This window comes from Globicephala melas, chromosome 16 (genome assembly GCF_963455315.2).
Source record: "Globicephala melas chromosome 16, mGloMel1.2, whole genome shotgun sequence".
Taxonomy (NCBI): Eukaryota; Metazoa; Chordata; class Mammalia; order Artiodactyla; family Delphinidae; genus Globicephala; species Globicephala melas.
Genome location: NC_083329.1, coordinates 29,289,436 through 29,306,157, shown reverse-complemented (window position 1 = coordinate 29,306,157; position 16,722 = coordinate 29,289,436).

The window sequence follows — 16,722 nt, the reverse complement described above, 5'->3', positions numbered from 1 at the left end:
AGTTTACTTGCTGAGATTCAGTTTTCTCAGCTGTAAGACAGGAATGACATTACGTCCCCCAGAGGATGGTCAAGTAGATGACCTAAGGTAACAGGTGCAGTGCCCAGGGCTACACTGCAGTACTGTGCTCAAGAAAGCGGTTCCTTACCAGGGCATTCAGGGAAACCAAGGCAAATAGAATCTTAGTTTGCAGCTGCACAGACTGCACCTAACACTGTCATTTAGCCATTGAGGCAAGCTCAGAGAAGTCACCGTATTCTCCTTTGTCCCACTCCCATCTTTTTCAAGCCCAGGGGTGCCTTTTAAAAGTCAGGAAAGGCAAACTGTTTAAAAGAAATACCAAGTTCCAGGCAAATGCTGCGGTGGGCGGGTGAGGGTCTTAGCCCCTGGGATCCACCTCTGCCCTGTATTCACTCCTCTGGGGCCTGGTGGCTTCTTTCCTAGTTCCAGCCACTCCGTCTGCCCTGGATTAAACCTTCCCCATCCCTCTGAACTCTTCTGTAACGCCCGCTTTTGTAGTCCCAGAAGCCTTGGCTCTCAGGCTGCCCCTGAATGTGAAAAAGTCTCCATTTCACCTCGCCTAGTAGATTGCACTGATCCACGCTGAGGGGCGAACGAGGCTGAACTCATGAATATATCTGCAGCTCAGGAGTGCAGGAGGGGTGAGGGGTGAGGGCTGCAGGAGGGGGTGTGCAGGGGGTGGGGTGTGGTCACCAGGTTCACAGGCCAGCACACACCGTCAGGAGTGGTGTGACTGCCCCTGGCCCGAGAAGACCCCTCCTCACTCACAGACACATTCTCCCCAGGCTCGGGGGGAGAGGATGAAGCACTGGATGAGTTCGTATTGGCCCCCAGTCTTTGGCGGCCTCAACGTTGTAGCTGAGATCAAGGGCAGAGGCCCTGTGGGCTGAGTCCCTGCCGGCCAGTGGCTGAGCTGCCCACATCCGCCCCTGCCCCCCTGGGCACGGACTTCTCACCTGGCAAACGTGACCAAGACCTGCTCACAGTGAGCTCAGCGTTTTATTTCCCTGTTGTGACATGTAGTATTTGAGCTGTGAGATCCCATTAGCTCTCCCGTGACCCTGGGGCTTTACATTTTCCATTGAATTAATTTTAACCAACATTTATTGGTTGTGTGCAAAGCTCTGGGCTCAGCACAGAAAAGCTAATGGTGAATTGGCCCCAGGGGAGCTCCCAGTGTAACAGGAACAAACCTGTAAGCCCAGGCTTCCAGTACCGGGCTGGGCGGGTCTGGGGAATGAGCAGCCTGCCGGAGGGCAGGGCAGAGGGACAATTCCTTCCACAGGGACTAGTGGGCCGTGTACAGCTGCTGGTTTAGAGACAGCTACAGAGAAGAGGGAGACCTGAAGTGAGCTTTCTTGGGAGGTCTTCAGACAGAAGAGGCACAGAGGAGGGGGTGCAGGCAGCCTGTGGCGGGTGGGGAGAGAAGCTGGAGAGGGAGTTGGGACCAGACCACAAAGAGCACTGGTTAATACTCAAACCTGGCGGCCAGGGAAGGGTCAGGAGTCTGATCTGTCATACGGTACGGAAACATCTGAGTGTACATGCATTTTTTAAGGGGAGACTATACATTTTATCAGGGACTCAGTGAGATACCTCACTGCTGATCTAGACCATAGGGGACCCATCAGAACTTTAAAAAACTTATTTATTATAGAGATTTTCCAAGTATACCAAAAGTAATGGACCCAATATACTGGCATCAAAATGCCCCACCTTCAGTGATGACCAGCTCACGGCCAGTCTTCTTTCAGCTGTTCCTCCACCTCTTCCCACACTCCCAAATTAATTTGACATGAATTCCAGACATCATATTGTTTCAACTGTAAACATTCAGTATGTATCCAAAAGATAAGGATTCTGAAAAAAACCCACAAGCTTAAGTCATCTAAAATGTTTAACAACATTTCCTTAATATCATCAACTATCCAGTCAAGTGTTTACATCCCCTTATTTTTATTATCATTTTGCTTATTTGATTCAGGACCCATATAAAGCTTGTAAATTGGTCTTTAAAGCCTCTTTTAATTCATAGGCTCCCCTTTCATTTCTGTCTCTCTTTTTTTTTCTTCCTCTTGCAATGTTTTGTTGAAGAAACCTAGTCATTTGTCCTGCAGAGCTTTTCACAGGCTGGATTTTGCAGGTGTGCCCAGGGTCATTTAACATGTGCCTCTATCTGTGTCTCCTGTAAATTGGGAGTTAGAGCTAGAGATGTCATCAGATTCAGGTTTGATTGTTCTTTTTTTCCCCCCAGACTACTTCAGGAGGGTCATAATGCCTGGTCGTCTCCCTTCCTGCCATCAGCATGATATTACGCAGGAAGAGAAATGCTGGGCATTTCAGAAAGGGCTCTCTGTAGAGCGGAGTCTGGGCAGAGTTAGGGAGACTTGGAGGCAGGCCAGCCAGTTGGGAAGCTCCTGCAGTGATCTCAGCAGCTGCTGCCTTCCAGCCTTGCAGATGATCTCTTGTAAACAAGGGCTGCCTTCCTGTCTGCATTTCAGAAGGCCCACTGGAGCTGCGGGCAACCCTCTGAAGCGACAAGCTTGTTTTTGTGACCTGGAGGGACTTGAGAGCCACCTGAGGTGCATGAAGCAACTAAATACAGCAAAAGAAATGAGCCGCTTTTATGGCTATGTTTGCTTTTTTTCTGAAGCTTTGCTAGGTGAATTATATCTCCAATGTGCCGCCCCTCCCCAGAAACATAAAATCCCCAGGGGTTAGGAGGTGGGATGGAGCTGAGAACCCCCGTCTGTGCGGTTTGCTGTGTGTGTTTTAAACGAGAAAAACAGCAGCTGTTTTTTTACTAGCAAATGCTTAAACAGTGAAAAAGCCCCAGATTGCAATATCTCATCCTACTAAAAAGGTACCAGGAACTTAACGTTTGAAAATGGTTTCCAATCTCTTTTGGGACCAGGAATAGTCCTGTTATCTGTATGCCCATCAGCTAATCTCTGACTCTCCTTGAAATGCAGGAAGGAGAGAGAAAGAGAGAGAGAGAAGCATAGCATACCTCTTACACATAAAAGTATCCAGTAATGTAATTTCTGAATGTGTAACTCGGCTTATTTTCCGATAGTCTTGAGTCATAAAATGAGACATTAATTTTAGAAAACACTTTGATTCTAGGATGTAATAAAATCATATTGGATGCTGTGAAACATTTTAAAGTGTGCTCTTAAAGGAAAATAATACACTTTGGATGACTATTAAGGAGTTCAGCTATTCAAAATAAACTATAAAATGCAAATAGAAATGTACCTGGACTATGTTTGCATTTTGGCACCAATACCTTAGAGCTCTGCTGTGACAACAAGAATGGCAGCTGAGGGCTTCCCTGGTGGCGCAGTGGTCGAGAGTCCGCCTGCCGATGCAGGGGACACGGGTTCGTGCCCCGGTCCGGGAAGATCCCACATGCCGCAGAGCGGCTGGGCCCGTGAGCCATGGCCGCTGAGCCTGCGCGTCCGGAGCCTGTGCTCCGCAACGGGAGAGGCCACAACAGTGAGAGGCCCGCGTACCGCAAAAAAAAAAAAAGAAAGTAAGTCAATAATAGAGGAAGAGGTTAGCTATCATTTATAGCTGAGGGAATATTTTGTAATCTCACTTTTGTTATTCAGTAAGGGTAATATCAAGGTATTTCTCTGATTTATGAATATTGAAAGTCTATGGTATGGTAACCAGCTGCCAAGCTGATGCCCAGGGACTCCTGGCCTTCATGACTAGAGGGGGATATGTAGTCCTTCCACATTGCATAGGATTGGCCTGTGTGGTCAATAGAATATGGCAGAAATAATGGAAAGTCACTTCTGAGATTAGGTCATAAAATACATTGTATCTGTATGCAAGTGATTGAGGTTGGATTCTTATCTCACACCATAGGCAAACAGTTTACTCAAAATGGGTCAAAGACCTGAATGTAAGAACTAGAACTATATAAAACTCTTAGAAGAAACCTAGGGAAATCTTTATGACCTCGGATTAGGCAATGGTTTCTTAGATATGACACCAAAAGCACAAGAGAACAAAAGAAAAAATAGATAAACTGGACACCATCAAAATTAAAATTTTTTGTGCTTCAAGACCAAAGTCTTGATCAAGAAAGTGAAAATAAAACCCAAAAAATGGGAGAAAATTTTGCAAATTATATTTGATAAGGATCTTACATTTAGAGTATATAAAGAACACTTATAACTCAATAATAAAAAGACAAATAAAGGGTCTGAATAGACATTTCTCCAAAGGAGATATACACATGGCCAATAAGCACATGAAAAGATGCTCAACATCACTGGCCATGAGGGAAATGCAAATCAAAATCACAATGAAATACCACTTTACACCCGTTAGGATGGCTATAATAAAAAAAGTAGACAATAACAAGTGTTGACATGGATGTAAAGAAATTCAACCCCTTATACATTGCTGTATACATTGGGAATGTAAAACAGTGCAGCTACTTTGAGAAACAGTCTGGCGGTTTCTCAAAATGTTAAACATAGAGTTACCATATCACTGAGCAATTCCATTCCTATGTACATACCCAAGTGAAGTAAAACACAGGTTGACACAAAAACTTGTACATGAATATTCATAGCAGTATTATTCATGACAGCCAGAAAGTGGAAACAACCCAAATGTCTATCAATTGATAAATGGATAAATAAAATGTGGTCTCTCCACATAATAGAATATTATTCAGCACTAAAAAGGAATGAAGTACTGATATATGCTACCAAAAGGATGACCTTTGAAAACATTATGCTAAGTGAAAGAAGCCAACCGTGAAAGACCACATTGTACGACTGCACTTATATGAAATGTCCAGAATAGGTAACTCCCTACAGAGAGAAAGTGGATTATTTGTTGTCTAGGACTGGGGGGCTTAGGGAGAAATGGGGAGAAACGGTTATGGGGTTTCTTTTGGGGGTGATGAAAATACTCTAAAATTGCTCATGGTGATGGTTGCTCAACTCTGTGCATAGCCTAAAAATATTCACATACTATACACCCAAGTACTTACCAGCCTGCTTAAAAATTAGAATATTACCAAGAATATTACTCACTACAGTGGCATTCTTTTCCTTTTCCCAAAGGAAACTCTGAATTTTATGTTAATCCTTCCTTTACTTTTCTTTCCATCTATTGTTTTCTAAGGTTTCTGGTTGTTTGTTTGCCCATAGCAGCCAGCATGTTTGCAGTGGGGAGGATTCTAGACCAGACTAACCATTTTCAGGTTTCTGGGTGAAAAATCCAGACAAGAAAAGTCTAATACCCATCTTCCCTCTCCCATGACCACCCTAAGTAACGTAGACTCTGGGTGGCATGGCTGTGTCTTGAAACAAATGCCATTAGTCATGTACCATTAAAGATCAAAGGGACTTTAAATATCATCTAGGCTGAAGATGGTAAATTGTCGTCAGAAGGCTGCCATTCCTGTGCTCATGCAGACATCACTAATCCATCAGGATGTTCTTTCATACTGACCTGTTTTGATCCCAGGGAAGAGATGGTGGCTGTTACTACCATCAATCAACCACAGGAAGGAAACTAACATTTATTAGACATCTACTATATGCCAGGGACTGTGCCAAACGCTTTACCCTTTATCTTATTTAAACACCACAATTCTCTAAGCACTAGTATCTCCATTTAGGGCTGAGGAAGCATCACTCAGAGATATTGAGTCACTTGCCCATGCAGTTAGCAAATGTCAGAGCAGAGATTCAAACCTGTGCAGTTGGGGAGCTGGGTGGAACCTGATCCCCGAGAGAAATACAAATTAATCACAGTGAAAAGATGCCACAAGACCACACAGAAGTCCATCTCAATCAAACACGTGAATGAAGCTACCAAGTAGATCCAGTTCCTCACCTAAGAAGGCACAGCCTCTCTCTGGGCAGACATTAGCCAGCAGCAACGGTATCCATGGGTGCCCGGGATTCTCCAACCCTCATTACTGGAGGTGATGAGAAAAAAGAGGGAGATGGGAAGCAAGGTGTCCTTTGGCAGCAGAGTCCCAGAGCTGACACCCCTGCAGTGAGGGGATCTGAAGGAGACTTCTTCTTTCCTGCCCTGTCTAATGTCAGGCTTGCCTCTAAGGAATCACTGGTCACCAAAACCCTCAGACACAAGTTTTTAACAATTTTGAAAGTTCCGGGCTATAAACTCCACTCTAGATAGGCCACGCAGAGGGCCTAGTTCAGACAGCTCTCACCTGATAGAAAATCCCAGGAGGCCTACGGATGTGGCCCACCCTGTAAAGCTCATTTGGGCACAGGCATCTGAACAGACACTCAAATCACTTGCTGGACGAGAGATCTGAGCTGAATTCTGGCTCCAAACAAAGGTGGGGCCGGTCAGGGCACCCCACTGGAACTTCTGCCGTTCCCGCAGGAGAGGCTCCTGCCTCCAGGTCTGGTGGAAGCTGCGTGGATGGAGCCAAGTCAATGCTTAATCATCATCTAAGACCAAAACATTTTTTAAAAACACCCCAAAAATGCTGCTTTCAAGTTTGACGTAAGGGGACTCAGAGCGCTGAGCACAGAGCAGGAGCTGCTCCAAGCAACCAAAACGGGCGGGGCTGAAGCAAAGCAGCCTGGGGCTTTGCCTCCGCATTTCAAAAGCCTGAGTCAACCCATGATATTTTAGCCGCCTGTTGACTTCCTGAAGCCTAATTACAGCCCCCTGGGGAGGCGGGGGGGGGGGGGAGACGGGGGGGGGGGGGCGGGACACACACACACATTCCTCTGGGTAACGCAGGGAGGCCCACGCACAGCCCCATGACCCCTCTTTGCACGTGCAGTGTGAAGTGGGAGATGATGCATAACAGGAAAGGGCTGTCACACCTTCTGAGCCCGGACCGGCTGATGTCGCGGGAATTGCCAACTTCGCCCTCAGCGCGCTCACCAGCTCAGTGTACTCTTTATCCCAGGTGAAAAGGGACGGTTGTCTCATTTGGTGCCCAGGGTCCCCAGAATGTTTACTCTTCTTTGTAGAGAATATTTCTGGGCCCGTCCTCTTTTCTCCCACACTATCTAGGACAAAGCTCCCCTTACAGATGGAGGGAGGACTGTGGAACCTGCTCTGGTTCCGTGTCTCCCCCCAGGATAAACAGCTTTACCCTCAGCTTTACGAATTCCTTCCTTATTCTTACTTATCTTAGAAGCTATTTTTAATTGACCCGATGTCTCATGATCTATTGATAAAAGCACCACTAAAAGTGTCCTGTGTGCATGGAAATCACTGTTAATTTGATGTTAAGTCGAGGCCTTGGCATAGATTAGATGCAAACTCAGATTTTTACTTTGATGCTATGGCTCTTCCCTTTACGCTATTCTCCTTCCCCTAAGAGGGAGACAGAGGAGAAAGAGGAAATAGGGAACAGACAGGGGGTGGTGTTTGTCTCTAGTTACAAGCGACAGAAACTGACATCTAGCTTAGATGGGAAAGGATTTTATTAGAGGGGCACCAGGTGGCTTTCAGAATCCAGTGGCAGGTCCAAGAACAGGGCTTCGAAAAGGACAGGAACCAGAGCGTACTGGGGTTTGGGCAGGAGAAACTAATTAATAATAGCTGCCTTGGGGCTCTGTCCCTGGAACAAATTTGCTCCGACAATTTCTGTCTCACTTGGAGCAATTGTCGAAGTCCCAGGAGAGAGCCTGATTGGTTGTACTAGGACTACTTGTGTACCTTAGGCCAGGAAAGAGAAGAGCCCCAAGATGACACACAGTGCAGGGGAGACATCTAACTCTACACGCTGTTAGCAAATGAAGGGGAAATGGATGCTGAGTGCCCAAACGACAAATGACCACTATGCCAAAACTTTCTAGGTGTTGGGGACGAAGATTCTGGCCACCGCAAACCGGATTAGGGCTGGGGCAGGGCCCTGCAGGTTGAGTCTTATTCATGACGTTGGGATGGCCGCCATCATTACCACCATCTCTTTCTATCTAGGAAAGGGGGGCTGGGCCCCTACATTCTCCAAACCTGGCTGCTGGGGCGGGGGGGGAGCATTTCTTCTCTCAGGAAGTAGTCCTCATCCAAAAACATAAGATCCAGCTATAAAGTGGTAGACCAATAGCGACTTACAATCAACTGTGTAGACACACTGTCTTATAAAGACCACTCATAATGCAGTGGTCTTTACGGTCAAATGACTTGAGTTGGACATCTAGCACTACTTACCTGTTATGAGCCTCTGAGAAAACACCTATGTACTCTCTGAGCCTCAGTTTGTTCTGCTGTAAAATGGGGAGATAATAACATGTACTCTGCCTCCGTCTACATGTCTTTCTATCAAATGAAATAAAAATTGTCAGAGTTTGTAAGCTGTGAGCTATATACAGATACAAAGAGGCATGCTGTAATTTTCATTATTATCAAGTGAGGCCAGGCTGCTTGAATAAGTGGACAGAGGCAGGAAATGCAGCTGGAAACCACAGTACCTGAGGGGAGGTTTGAGGAGTGGAGGATGGGAGCTTAGAGGGCAGTCATCTAGGCTTTCCGATTCTTCTCAAGGTCAAGTGCTATGAATAGGTGAGGCTCCACTAGATGCTGTCACACATCCCAAGGTCAAATGGCCTGAGGGTAGAGTTATAAATTCCACCAGTAATTTTAACAGCTCTGTTTTTTTTTTAACATCTTTATTGGGGTATAATTGCTTTACAATGGTGTGTTAGTTTCTGCTTTATAACAAAGTGAATCAGTTATACATGTACACATGTTCCCATATGTCTTCCCTCTTGGCGTCTCCCTCCCTCCCACCCTCCCTATCCCACCCCTCCAGGCGGTCACAAAGCACCGAGCCAATATCCCTGTGCCATGCGGCTGCTTCCCACTAGCTATCTACCTTACTACGTTAGTGTGTATATGTCCATGACTCTCTCTCGCCCTGTCACAGTTCACCCTTCCCCCTCCCCATAACCTCAAGTCCGTTCTCCCGTAGGTCTGTGTCTTTATTCCTGTCTTACCCCTAGGTTCTTCATGACATTTTTTTTTTCTTAAATTCCATATATATGTAACAGCTCTGTTTTAAGCTCTGTCTCGTTTACTGAGACCCCCAACTGCGAAAGCCTTCCTGGCAATTAAGCTTCTTGAGGCTGAGCATTGACAAAGCTGGGTTGCCTCCAGACTCCCTTCCTCGCCTCTCACAGGTTGGCATCACGCAAGGATGGAAGCTGATAAAACACTCCCTCTTCCATCGCCTACCTATATCTCGCTGGCCGTGTTTCCTGCAGCTGTGCTCCAAGATGAACATTTCAATCGTCGTTCCTTAATAGCTTCATCTCCCCCTACTCCAGCGGGATGTGAATTCCGCTCCTCGCTTACATGCCCCACTTTAAGCCATCTGCACGCACTACAGGACACTTGCCACCTGACATCTTGATGTTCAAAACCATCCAGATCCTCTGGAATCTCACTGCTTGTGCTATTTATGCCCTCGGAGCATGAAACAGAAAGCAGCCCTCTCATCTCTTTATTCTAAATGTTTCATACAGGTTCCATGGACCTGGTCTGTCACAAGATGGGCTTGGTCTAACACAGTCTTTTTATTAATTTCTCATTGTCTTCCATATCCTTGTCCCTTAGTGACTATTCCGGACCCTCTCTTCTTTAAAATCCTATTCCCACTCACATTTTTATTGCTTATTTACTTCCCAGAGGCTTCCTGAGGTTATGGACTCTGTTTTATTTTCATCTGTATCCCTAACACCCAGCACACGCCCACCCCATCGTAAGTGCTCAATAAATGCAGGCCATGCCTGCACGGATAAGCCCTCTGACGCTGCTGTAACATGTGGTACCCCTGGTTCTAAACTAAGCATCATTAAAGCAGCAATCTGGAAAGGGTTCTGTTAACCTCGTCTCAATTTGGGAGTTGGAATCTTGTTGGGTCAGTCACCTGTGGGACCCTCCATTACAGATTTATAATTATAATGATATCCAATAACGTTTTTACTGTAGGACTTCTAAAGACAACAAAAGAAGTATTTGAGACGGTCTGAATCTTCACTCTGGAACGATAATCTTAGACGGCTTACTGTAAAGTAAACAAGCATAACTATATACTGTGAAGTACAGATATACAGTGGGATTCTGATATTCATTTCCATTCACTCCTCACCAAGGATTGGTGAAAATCCTTAGCCAAGTGCAGTTAAGGAAATGTCCCTGTTTCACCTGGTTTGGGTTTATTGTCAGCGTGCCACTCACAGATCCTCTTCCTCCAGCTTCCAGGCTGTTCCTGCTTCACACTGCACGGTCCCGGGAGGCTCCGCTCCCTGCACCAGGATTCCCCACACAAGGACTTGTGTCACTGCAGAGACTTCTTGTGTTCTGATTGCAATCCTACACAATGCAGATTTTAAATTAAAAAGGTGAAAGTGGAAAGATGTGGATAGAGGTTCATAGAATATCATCATTGGAAGAGACACGAAACATCGCTGAGTCCAAGGATCACATAGTTTTCTTCCTCGGGTGTCTTGCCAACCAGCGCTGCGTCCAGGCTTTGCTGGAAAGAAGGTAGTGACCACTCGGTGATTTGGCCACAGGCACGGGATGAAGAGTGACATATGTCACATATCTGCCTCCTTGCAGAAAGGCAGGGGAGTCATATGGGTGAAGGAAGGGCAGGATTCAAGTTGAAAATAGCCCTGGGGTTTCAGGAAAGTGGAGGCATGGTGGCAGAAATAGTATTCTTTTACTCAATATCAACTGATATTCAAAATCACTTTCATTCCAACAAGACTAGTAGCAAAGTGCATAATAGTGGCAAAAATGCCACCCGGCTGGTATGGGGCAAAACAGGCCCAAAGCCAAGCTTCCGTCAAACAACCAAAGCTGCAACTCGTCTGATTTCCAGATCGTGAGTGTTGGTGGGAGCACAGGGCGGTGGCTGACCAGCAGAGCCCCACCTCCCTCAGACCAGGTGCAGCCGACTTCATGGACCAGGCATGTTAGGAGAATCTCAGCTCTAAAGCAGCTTCTGCAAACCCTCTTTCAGCTTCAGCAGAAGGGAAGTTGCCATCCCACAGGGGAGGGCAAATCAAAGTGTATCCTGGGACACAAAATGCTGGAGACGTTTAAAAAGTTGTAATTTAAAGAAAGGGGGATAACACTTTGATGAGACCTAAATAAACACATGCATATGAGCCGCAGAGAGTTACGGAGTAAATTCCTGCTCATTAATAAAAATAAACCAAAGGGATTAAAAGACATAATACAACCTGTAAATTCTCTGGCGCTCTGAATTTTTGATGTTAGAAGTGAAACACAAAATTCCTAATTTTAAAATTCCAAACCTAAAATTAAAATGTCCAATTATAGGGACTAAGTAAATGAAGGTTTATACACTTAGGGGACTGTTATGCACCTATTAAATCTTATTAAGAATGAAGGGTTTAGAACAACATGGGAGATGCTTGTGATGACTTCAAGTGAAACCACAGTTTTGTAAACACGGGATAATGTGTTTCCAGCTAGGAAAAAAGGTGCTTCACTGGAAAAAGCTCTCTTTATTCCTTTACAGAATAAGAAAGGGTTAACGTTACGTATTATGTGTACTTACATCATTATCGCTCTCTGCATGTTTTCAGCTGTCCATCAGGCATCAAAATAATAACGGCATTTGTGCTCAAGAGCTGTAACTATGGGTGGTTTTCCTTTTGTTAGTTTTATTACAACTTTCCTTCCATTAGAGTTTATTGTAGCAATATTAGAAAAGTGATAAAAGTAAATTAAAGCATTCGTAATTCTACCCTGGATAGATAGCATTTGGTGTTTCCCTTCCAGGTATTTTCATATACAGATACATATGTAAGTACATTTATTTTATAAAATTAGAATCATACTTGTGTCTGGTGAATGTTTATAACCATCGACCTTGCACTGGCTGATGCCATCCTGGCCCTGGGAAGCTTCCTCTTTCCTCTGGGTGGAAGCTCACAGGCAGTCAGATCACAGAGCAGTTTGTAACCCAACCAAGTCTGTATGTTGCTTTGTAAGATGTTAAACCTGAAATCAAAATAATGTGCAATCTTCTTAGTTTCCACAGAGGTAGCCCCTCCCCCAGTAATCTGATGAGCAATTTGCTTTTGTCCTAGAAAAAAACAGAGAAGGGCAGGATGGCTCATCGAATACAGTGCCCTTGCCAAATGGCGTGTGGACAGGAAAATGTCAAGGGGTCCTCCTGGAAGCACTCGACCAAGAACAGCACCCTCAGTGAGCAAGGGAGCGTGCCTGCCAGGGCCCCCCACCCTCCTGCTGCCCAGACATCATCCACCCTCTCCGTACCTGAGCCGTGTGCCCACCTCCCCAGGGAGGGAGACTCCAAAGCACGCTGATGTTGCTATCACAGAGACAGAGAAGACACAGTGAAGACACGGATTAGGAACTGCCCCTCCCTCTTTTGTTCCCCAGATACCCAGCCCCTGAGGGCTGAGAGCCACTTAGAGGTCTTGTATGAGTTTCCTGGAGCAGCTGCGACTAAGTACCACAGACCAAGTGGCTTAAAACAACAGAAATGTATTCCCTCACAGTCCTGGAGGCTAGAAGTTGGAAATCAAAGTGTGGGCAGGGCTGAAGCTTCTAGGGGAGGATCCTCCCTTGCCTCTTGCTTCTGGTAGCCCCAGGTGTTCCTTGGCTGGTGGCAGCATCTCTCAGATCTCGGTCTTCACATGGCCGTCTTCCCTCTGTGTCGGTGTCTTCACAGGGTGTTCTCCTGTGTGTGTGTCTCATTCTACCTCTTCCTATAAGGACACCTGTCATACTGGATTAGGACACACCCTGATGACTGTGTCTTAACTGGATTACATCTTCACAGACCCTATTTCCCAACAAGGTCACATTCACAGATACTGGGGGTTAGAACCACAACATATCTTTTTGGGGACCAACTGAATCAATCCTCTTTCAGTATTTAGATGTATCTGGAGGGAGTGATTAAATAGGACAGATTAAGTACCTGAAAACCCTACAACTCTGCTCTCTAACACACCTCTATAATACTCAGAAAATCTTTTTGGGGTCTCTATGACAATCATAGCTTTGAAAAGTCATTTAGCTTCCCTGGGTCTTAGTTTTCTCATTTATTAAATGAGTTAATGCAGTGCCTTTGAAGGCGTTGGCCATGACACTGGTGGGAACTAAGTGTTGTTTTGATGACTGTTAGTGACCCAGGAACGCCAGTCTTTCTCCTGGTTCCTGCAGGCGACTCATACACTTTCCTTCTCATGTACAATTAAAGGCTGCTTGACAGCAACCCTCAAGAATTTGGTATTCATAAGCTAAAATTAGTGTTTGCAGGGTTCACCAAGGACTCAAGTTTGTTATTCCAGGCTATACACAGGTGGAATTCCTCCAGTTTTTGGAAGGATGCTTTTTGGTTAGTTGTCTGGCATTCATTTTGAGTTGTTGTGGTTTCCAATAGCTGTTATTCATACTTTTTATTTATAAGTCACTATTGGTTTTGTGCCCTCATTTTCCATTTTAGTCTGATGAGAGATTTTGGTTTGCCCTAGAGTGGGTATTTTGGTCCTATAAAATAGTCCACCATTCAGACGTGGATATAAATGAATTGTAGTTTAGTAAATAATCCCTTATAGATCCCAGTTGCTAAAGGAGACAGACACACAATCCCTCACAGTTTGCTTGTATGGTAGAGTGAACAGCCAGCCATCCCAGTCTGGTCAGGACTGAGGGTTTCGCCAGGATGTGGAATTTTCAGTGCTAAAACTGGGAAAATCTGGGCAACCTGGCACCATTGGCCACACTCTAGTGTAGGCACACTTCCTTAGTGTCTTTCCTGCCTGTGGATTTATGCTATTCTATTCTAACTTGCATCTCACAATTTAGATTAGTGTAATACATCTAAGTAGGGTTGTTTTTGAGACCAGAGGCCGTTCACTCACGATGTAAAATCCAGTGTATGTCAGGCTCTTCTCTTTTAATACAAATGGGTAGTGAGTCTGATGTCACATGTTCAACAAGTTCAGTGCAACAAATTCATTGGGTTCCTCTGCGATTCTCACCTCCTTCCCTTTAAGCTCATTCCCTAATTACCAAACTCAGGAGAGGCATGGAATAAACAGGTGGGACGTTGGTGTTCTTTGGAGCTGCCCAAGTGGGTATAGTTGAAAAGGTTTAGGAACCCCTGGTTAAAGGACTCAGAAGAATGTTCCTCCCTGACGCCTCCCCTCTGCAGCCTCGGGTTGCAGGTCCACCTTGATTTAGCTCAAGGTTCTAGGCAAAGGCAGAGTGAGGACCACAGCCTCGTGAAGTATCCCTGGAGGTCCTGACTGAGAACTACCTCAAGGGAGGGTGATTCTCACCACCTTAGGAAGATTTTGATACTGAGAGACTCCTTAGATAGTGTCCAGTACAGATCCTCTGTTTTATGGGAAGCAGGGGTGGGGGGAAGGGAGCTGCTATTAATTGACGTGTACACCTTCAGCATGGCAGAGCTCGGATTAGGGGCTTTTTGCTTCTAACTTAATTTACTTTAGTCCTCGCAGCAACTCTATGAAGTCTGACTAACCCGACTTTGCAGATGAGGAACCTAGCTGGCCTGACATACCTCAAACCCTGTGCCCCGTAGTCCCCAGGGTCCCGGAGAACCGAGCACTCCACTTGCCTGAGCAGAGGCCCGCTCTCAAACTGGGAAAGGAGCAGAAGCCTTAAGAAGCTCAAACAAACAAACAAGAGGTTGACAATTTAAAAATAAAACCAACACATACTGAGCCTGGAATGGAAGCTCAATATGGGTCCGTCCTTAGAACGCACTGCCCCCGATTCACCCCAAGCCCAGGGCGACCCCTCTGCCACTGTTTAGGTTGCATTTAGGGTTCCATTGGCTCATGGGGCATCATGGCCACCATAAAAGGTGGCCGAACCATGGATGGGAGGCTGCTTTCCCCCCACGTACATCTCTTCCCAACTCGGAATGTCTTTTCAAACACAAACATTTCTCTGCCTTATATTTCCAGAGGAGGTGTCCTTAAGCGCGGGTAGGCGACAGTGCTGTGACCTGGCTCCTGCTCAGCCGTTAAGGTTTTTCTGTCTCCTGGCAAGGGACAGACACAGCATTCCAGGCAGGGTAAGCAGTGGCACTGCTATTTATTTACCTGCTAATCCCACTTATGTGCAATTGATTTACTATTATAACTCCCCTTGCTTCCTGCCCTGAAGGGCTCCTGTAATTGACACCTGACTGCTTCTCTGTGCCCTGCTTCCTGCGCTGAGGGTTGGGAGCTGGTCTTGGGGTGACTCATGTTAGGAGGTTGTTTACACCGAAGAGAGGTTTTCTTGTTATAGACTGAGGAGGGTTACTATAAAAGCAGTGGTGGTGTTTTTTTTGCCCCTAATAACCGGTTCCCCTTTAGGTCACCCCTTTCCAAGGAAGTTTGTTTACTATTATTAAACTTCTTCCCCACTCCAAGTGCGGGCTGCTCCAGTTTATACAGTGTGCAGATGACTTTCCACCTTCTCTAGCGCAAACCCGGCCCCTGGGTTTCTCACCTGTCTCCGTCCTTGATGAAATGCAGGTCAGCTGCACAGTCCCAAAGCAGGCGCTCACGGCCAAGGTGTCCGGGCTGCTCTTAGAATAAAGAGCTTGCCGGGGCCGTTACTTACCACGTTTTACAAACATCTCTAAAAAGCAGGGTCTGCTCAGTAACGCTTCTACAATAAAGGTCCCCTGGCCAGGGTCTTTCACCTTTCTTGTGGGAGGGGTGAGCAAGGAACTGTTGGCACTGAGGTTGCTGGTGACAGGGCCCTTCTACTGAGAGCAGAAGGATCCATGCTGGCCCCCCGGGGACACCCCCATATCGAGCTCCTGGCCTGAGCAGACAGTGGGGGTGATGGTCTGAAGATCTGGTTCTAGCCTTCTGGAGACACTGCCCCACTCCTAAGTCGCTTCCATCTCTGAACAGCTCATTTGGGTGCCTAGGAGAAGCCGAGAGAAGGCAGCCGCAAATCTTGCCTTGGAGGGGCGCTGCCAACATGTGAATGTGGTCACTTAAACAAGTGAAGGGACTGGTCACCTTCCAAGTTGTGTACAGTCGCAGGTGTCTTCTCAAATAAACCTCGTGTTGGCTGTAGAATGAAATCAGCCTTCAGCCAGGCTTGAGCCTTCTGTCCTGCCTATTTCCCACCATTGCTTTTCACAAATCCTCTTCCCAGCCAATAGCGTGCTCCTGAGCTCTCTGCCCATTGCCACCTCCTTGCCTTTGCCGCGTGGCACTCTGGAGGGCTAGAATGCCCTCCTCATCCTTTTCAACCATCAGGTCTGGAGTGACCTCACTCTAGCTCAGGTCCCCTCTGCTGGAAGCAATACTCCCTGACCCTACCTGTCCACAGGCAGCTCTCTCTCCATCACATTCCACTAGTGTGCTCAGTACAGGTTCATATGGCACTGGAGATGTTACTAATCCTTACACGCATGTTCTCTGTCTCCCCCCAGTACCCTGTGGATGCTGAGACTAGGGACTATTGCTTCACATTCATGCGCAGCCCTTCACATAAGGAGGCCAACAATGAGTGAGACTTGACGACGGTACAACCAGTTATCTACTAGTCAGACCCAGAGTGTAGCTTCTTGCTTAGAAACTGCTTTTGGTGTCAGAAAGACCTCACTTCTAATCTTGACTGTGTCAACTCCCAGCTTTATGACCTTAGGCAAAAGCTATTTAACTTCATTGGACTTGTTTT